The sequence below is a fragment of the Peromyscus californicus genome, unplaced genomic scaffold (genome assembly GCF_007827085.1).
Source record: "Peromyscus californicus insignis strain IS unplaced genomic scaffold, ASM782708v3 Scaffold_16__1_contigs__length_79575227, whole genome shotgun sequence".
Lineage (NCBI taxonomy): Eukaryota > Metazoa > Chordata > Mammalia > Rodentia > Cricetidae > Peromyscus > Peromyscus californicus.
The window spans coordinates 4,342,605-4,349,147 of NW_026294458.1; the positions used below are offsets into that span (position 1 = coordinate 4,342,605).

At 40.0% G+C, this 6,543-nt stretch overlaps 1 pseudogene; it reads right to left on the reverse strand.

Moving 5' to 3' along the window:
* Positions 1–4,929: 4,929 nt before the first annotated feature.
* LOC128111770 (acyl-protein thioesterase 1-like) lies at positions 4,930–5,759 on the reverse strand (annotated as a pseudogene).
* Between the last annotated feature and the right edge of the window lie 784 nt (positions 5,760–6,543).

Sequence of the window (6,543 nt, forward strand, 5' to 3'; positions counted from 1 at the left end):
GAGACAGGGTTTCTCTGTGTAGCTTTGCGCCTTTCCTGGAACTCACTTGGTAGCCCAGGCTGGCCTCGAACTCACAAAGATCCGCCTGGCTCTGCCTCCCGAGTGCTGGGATTAAAGGCGTGCGCCACCACCGCCCGGCTGGATTATTTGGCTTTTTGATGTCTAGTATCTTGAGTTCTTTATATATTTTGGAGATCAGCCCTCTGTCAGATGTGGGGTTGGTGAAGGTCTTTCCCATTCTGTAGGCTGCTGTTTTGTCCTATTGATGGTGTCCTTTGCCTTACAGATGATTTTCAGTTTCATGAGGTCCCATTTATTATTATCAGTCTTAGTTTTTGCATGATTGGTGTTCTGTTCAGGAAGTTGTCTCCTGTGCCAGTGTGTTCAAGGCTAGCCCCCATTTTCTCTTCTGTCAGGTTCAGTGTATCTGGATTTATGTTGAGGTCTTTGATCCACTTGGACTTGAGTTTTGTGCAGGGTGATAAACATGAATCTGCTTGCATTCTTCTACATGCCAACATCCAGTCAGACTAGCACCATTTGTTGAAGATGCTTCTCCCCACTATTGTATAATCTTGGCTTCTTTGTCAAAAATCAAGTGCCCATAGGTGTGTGGATTTACTTCTGGGTCTTCAATTCCATTGATCCATGTGTCTGTTTTTACATCAATACCATGCCCTTTTTATTACTATATCTCTATAGTAGAGCATGAAAGCAGAGATAGTGATACCTTTGGAAATTCTTTTATTGTACAGGATTGTTTTATCTATTATGGGTTTTTTTGTTTTTTCCATATGTTGTTGAGTATTGTTCTTACATGGTCTGCAAAGAAATGTATTGGGATTTTAATGGGGATTGCATTGAATCTGTAGATTGGTTTTGGTAAGATTATCATTTTTACTATATTAATCCTACCTATCCATGAGCACGGGAGATCTTTCCATCTTCTGATATCTTCTTCATATTCTTTCTTCAAAGACTTGAAGTTCTTGTCATACAGGTTTTTTACTTGCTTGGCTAGAGTTACTCCAAGATATTTTATATTATTTTGTGGCTATTGTGAAGGGTGTTGTTTCCCTGATTTCTTTCTCAGCTCATTTATAATTTGTATATAGGAGAGATACTGATTTGTTTAGTTAATCTTGTATTCTGCCACATAACTGAAGGAGTTTATCAGCTGTAGGAGTTCCCTGGCAGAAATTTTGGGGTCATTTATGTATACTTTCGTATCATCTGCAAATAGTGAAAGCTTGACTTCTTCCTTTCCAAATTGTATCCCCTTGATCTCCTTTTGTTTTCTTAATGTTCTGGCTAGAATTTCAAGTACTATATTGAACAGATATGGAGAAAGTGGACAGCCTTGTCTTGTTCCTGATTTTAGCGGAAAACTGAATTGTTTTCAGTTTCTCTCTAATTTGATATTGGCTATTGGCTTGCTGTACATTGCTTTTATTATGTTTAGGTATGTTCCTTGTATTCCTGGTCTCTCTAATTCTTTTATTATGAAGCAGTGTTTGATTTGTCAAAGGCTTTTTCAGCATCTGATGAGATAATCGTGTGTTTTTTTTCTTTCAGTTTGTTTATATGGTGAATTACATTGACAGATTTTCATGTGTTGAACCATCTCTGCATCTCTGGGATGAAGTCTACTTGATCACAGTGGGTGATCTCTTTGATGTGATCTTGGATTTGGTTTTTGAGTATTTTATTGAGTATTTCTGCATCAATGTTCATGAAGGAAATTGGTCTATAATTCTCTTTCTTTGTTGAGTCTTTGTGTGGTGTGGGTATCAGTGACTGTGGCCTCATAAAAAGAATTTGGCAATGTTCCTTTTGTTTCTATTTTGTGGAATAATTTGAGAAGTGCTGGTATTAGCTCTTCTTTGAAAGTCTGATAGAATTCTGCGTTGAAACCATCTGGCTCTGTTTTTTTTTTTTGTTTTGTTTTGTTTTGTTTTTGTTTGGGAGATTTTATTGATTGCTTCCATTTCCTTAGGGGTTATAGGTCAATTTAAATGATCTGATCTTGTTTTAACTTTGGTAAGTGGTATCTATCAAGAAAACTCTCTATTTCTTTTAGATTTTTCCAATTTTGTGAAGTATAGGTTTTTGAAGCATGATCTAATGATTCTTTGGATTTCCTTGGTGTCTGTTATTATGTCCCCCTTTTCATTTCTGATTTTGTTAATTTGGATATTCTCTCTCTGTCTTTTAGTTACTTTGAGTAAAGATTTGTCTATCTTGTTGATTTTCTCAAAGAATCAACTCTTTGTTTCATTGATTCTTTGTATTGTTCTCTTTGTTTCTACTTTAGTGATTTCCACCTCCAGTTTATTTCTTGCTGTGGAATCTTCTTGGATGAGTTTGTTTCTTTTTGTTCTAGAGCTTTCAGGTGTGCTGTTAATCCCTAGTGCAAGATTTCTATAAGTTCTTTATGTGAGCATTTAGTGGTATGAATTTTCCTCTTAGTACTGCTTTCATTGTGTCCCATAAGTTTGGGTGTGTTGTGTATTCATTTTCATTGACTTCTGGAAAGTCTTTAATTTCTTTCTTGACCCAGTGGTGATTCAGTAGAGAGTTGTTCAGTTTCCATGAGTTTGCAGGCTTTCTGCTGTTGTTGAAATCCAGCTTTAATCCATGATGATCCGATAAGATATAGGGGGTTATTTCAATTTTTTTGCATCTGTTGAGACTTGCTTTGTGACCTAATATACAGTCAATTTTGGAGAAGGTTTCACGAGGTGCTGAGAAGAAGGTATATTCTTTTGTGTTTGGGTGAAATATTCTATAGATTTCTGTTAAGTTCATTTGATTCATAACATTTGTTAGTTCCATTATTTCCCTGTTTAGTTTCTGTCTGTCAGACCTGCCCATTGGTGAGAGTGGGGTGTTGAAGGCTCTCACGATTGATGTGTGGGGTTTGATATGTGATCTAAGCTTTAGTAATGCTTCTTTTACAGATGTGGGTGCCCTTGCATTTCGGCATAGATCTTCAGAATTGAGACATCATCCTGGTGGATTTTTTTCTTTAATGAGTATGAAATGTCCTTATTCATCTCTTTTGATTAATTTTAAATTTGAATCCTATTTTGTTAGATATTAGGATAGATAGCTACACTAGGTTGTTTCTTAGGTTCATTTGATTGGAAAACCTTTTTCAAACCCTTTACTCTGAGGTAATGTCTGTCTTTGAAGTTGAGGTGTGTTTTTTGTATGCAGCAGAAGGATGGACTGTTTTCATAGCCATTCTGTTAGCCTGTGTCTTCTTATTGTTGAATTGTGTCCATTGGTATTGAGAGATATTAATGACCAATGATTTTTAATTCCTGTCATTTTGTTGTTGTTGGAGTGGTGGTGGTGGTGGTAGAGTGTGTGTGTGTGTGTGTGTGTGTGTGTGTGTGTGTGTGTGTGTGTTTCCCTTCTTTGGGTTTTGCTGGTGTGAGATTATTTATTTCCTGTGCTTTTATGGGTGCAGTTAGCCTCCTTGGGTTTGACTTTTCCTTCTTGTTTCTTCCGTAGAGCTGGATTTATGGGTAGATATTGTTTAAGTTGGCCTTTTCATGAAATATCTTGTTTTCTCCATCTATGGTGATTGAAAATGTTGTTGAGTATGGTAGTCTGAGTTAACATCCATGGTCTCTTACAGTTTGCAAGGTATCTGTCCAGGACCTTGTATCTTTTAGCGTCTCCCTTGAGAAGTCAGGTGTAATTCTAACAAGTCTGCCTATATGTTACCTGGCCTTTTTCCTCAGTAAGTGCCCTTAACTGATGGAGCATCTCTCTGGTTTCATCATCTCCAGATCAAAATCATCACTGTGGCTTTGATTTGCTTTTCCCTGATGACTGATGAAATTGTGCTTGTTGACCTCATATGTATCTTCTTTGGAAAAAATGCCTCTGTTGCTCAGCACAATCCTACCATTAATTTATACATTCAGCCACCCTGACAATGTATTTTGATAAACAAAAAGGATATTTTTAGAGTTATTTATCTTAATTTATGTGCATGAGTGTTTGTTTGAATGCATGTACATTACCACGTGTGTACCTGGTGCCTGCAGAGGTCAGAAGAGGGCATCAAATCTTCTGAAGCTGGAGTTACAGGTGATTGTGAGCTACCATGTGGGTGCTGGGAACCAATCCTGGGTCCTCTGCAAGAGCAACAAGTGCTCTTAACCACTGAGCCATTTTTCTAGTCCCAAAAGAGTTTTAAATTTTGATTAAATCCAATTTACTTATTTTTGTTGTCCATGGCCTTGACTTTGCTTCTAAAAGTCCATTGCCCACTCTGAAGTCAGAGGACTCCCCTTACAATTTCCAGTTTTAGCTCTTATCTAAGGCCAATGAAGGATTTTGAGGTGATTCTTGTATAAGGTGTGAGCTCAGGACCCAGGACACTGTTTTGCATATAGACATCCAGTCATCTAACACCATTCATTGGCAACACTATTTTTTCTCCACTGGAGGAAGACATCAAAGATAGTTTCTACATGAGGAAAGCTCCATGTATAACATGTCTCAGAGGCTAGAAGTTCCTGATAGGAAATCAATACAGTCCACAGATGACAAAACACAGAAAGAGTTCTGGCTATGAAATTATTTTTTCATGGGTTGTATCAGTCAGACTCAAATGAGTTGTCACAGTAATGTCACAACAATGGTGTGCCATGTGTTGCTGTAACAGTAGTGTCCACCATCCCAGATTTGATGTGGGGTTTCCTATGGTCACACTGTCATTGCTAATAGCAAGAAACAGCTGGGACAAATAGAACCCACTAGTCAGAAGTCAGGAAGACAGACAAACATGTCCGTAGATGACAGAATGTCACAGGTTAGGGGCTGTGGGTGTGGCTCAGGGTACAACTTTTTTTTTTTCTGTATCATTGGTTTGTATTTGCAAAACATTTTAATACTGCAAACATTAGAAGTTTTACAATCAGGCATGGGAAAGGGTTTATACTCTACTACAGTGATGCTGGTGAACGTCTGCACAAGGTCTCTTAGTGATGTCAATCAGTTGGAGGTAGGAGTTTATCAATGAACTGCTTGACATCCATCATTTCCTGCTGACGTGAACTATATACATCATGCCTTCATAGATTTTGAAGGTTACATTGGATGGATTTATCAGTGTTTTTAGTTTTTCAACAGTAAGAGAACCAAACATTAGGGGAACTAAAGGATCACAACCTCCATGGCACTGGAGAACAGAAATATCTCTATTAGTGCTATTGATAGGACCCTGTGGAAATGAAGCCCGAAGTGGAAGCCAGCAACTGAGCGCGGTGACGCCGGCCAGTTTCTGCTGCGTGGTAAGAGCAGTGTATAAAGATAAAGCGCCTCCCTGAGAAAATCCTCCCAAAATAATTCTGTTAGAGGGAATGCCATTCTTTACCTCTTGATCTATCAAAGCTTTTACATTTTCTGCGGCCTGTTTAATTCCAGATTCATCCTCCTGAGAATCTGGGGAAAGTCCAATAATATCAAACCAAGAAGGCATAGCCATATTCATATTTAATGTAACAGGCATAATGGGCACATGTGGACAGATGTATTTGATGTGGGAACTTCTGATACCTGCAAAGGCTTCTGCCCATCCGTGCCCAGTATCTCCCAATCCATGAAGGAAAATAACCGCAGCGGTGGCCTTCTGGGCGGTGGGCACGACGGCGGGCAGCGGGGCAGACCTGTTGTTGCCGCACATCCACCCGGTGGCGGACAGCGCGTCGGAAGCGGAAGGGAGCGCAGGCGCCGGGCCGTAGAAGAGGGTACAACTTTTGTCTATTGTGTGTAAGGTCTTGAATTCCATCTCCAGCATAACACGCACGCACACGCGCGCGCGCGCGCACACACACACACACACACACACACACACACACACACACACCCCCTGATGGTCAGAGTAGCTGTGATGGCTAATCTGCTTGTCAGCCTGACTGTATCTGAAATCAATTAAAACCCAAGCAGCTGGGCACATCCATGAAGGGTTTTCTTGATTGGATCATTTGAGGCCAGAAGACCCACCCTAAATCTTGGCCATGCCTTCTGGTGGCAGCCCATGTACAAGCACATGGAAGAAGTCTGCCTTTTGTCTACTTGCCCTCACTCTCTCTGGCAAGTCCATCTGTCCTGATATATTCATCAACATTCCTTTGCTGGTATTAGAACCATCAATCCAATTTACAACAGAACCACCTGTAGCCAGAAATTTCTCGGTCCTGCCTGGCCCTGCAGTCCTGCAGCCATTTATAAAATAATCACTCAGAGGCTTATATTAATTACCAACTGTATGGCCTATGGCTTCAGCTTCTTGCTAGCTAGCTCTTTCGTCTTAAATTGACCATTCCTATTAATCTATATGCTGTCACATGGCTGTGGTGTGACCGGTCTGCTGGCATCTTGTTGCTCCTTTGATGGCAGCTGGCGTCTCCCCTGACTCTGCCCTTCTTCTCTCTGTATCTCTGCTTGGATTTCCTGCCTGCCTCTAAGCTGCTTTACCATAGGCCAAAGTAGCTTATTTATTAGCCAATGAAAGCAACATAC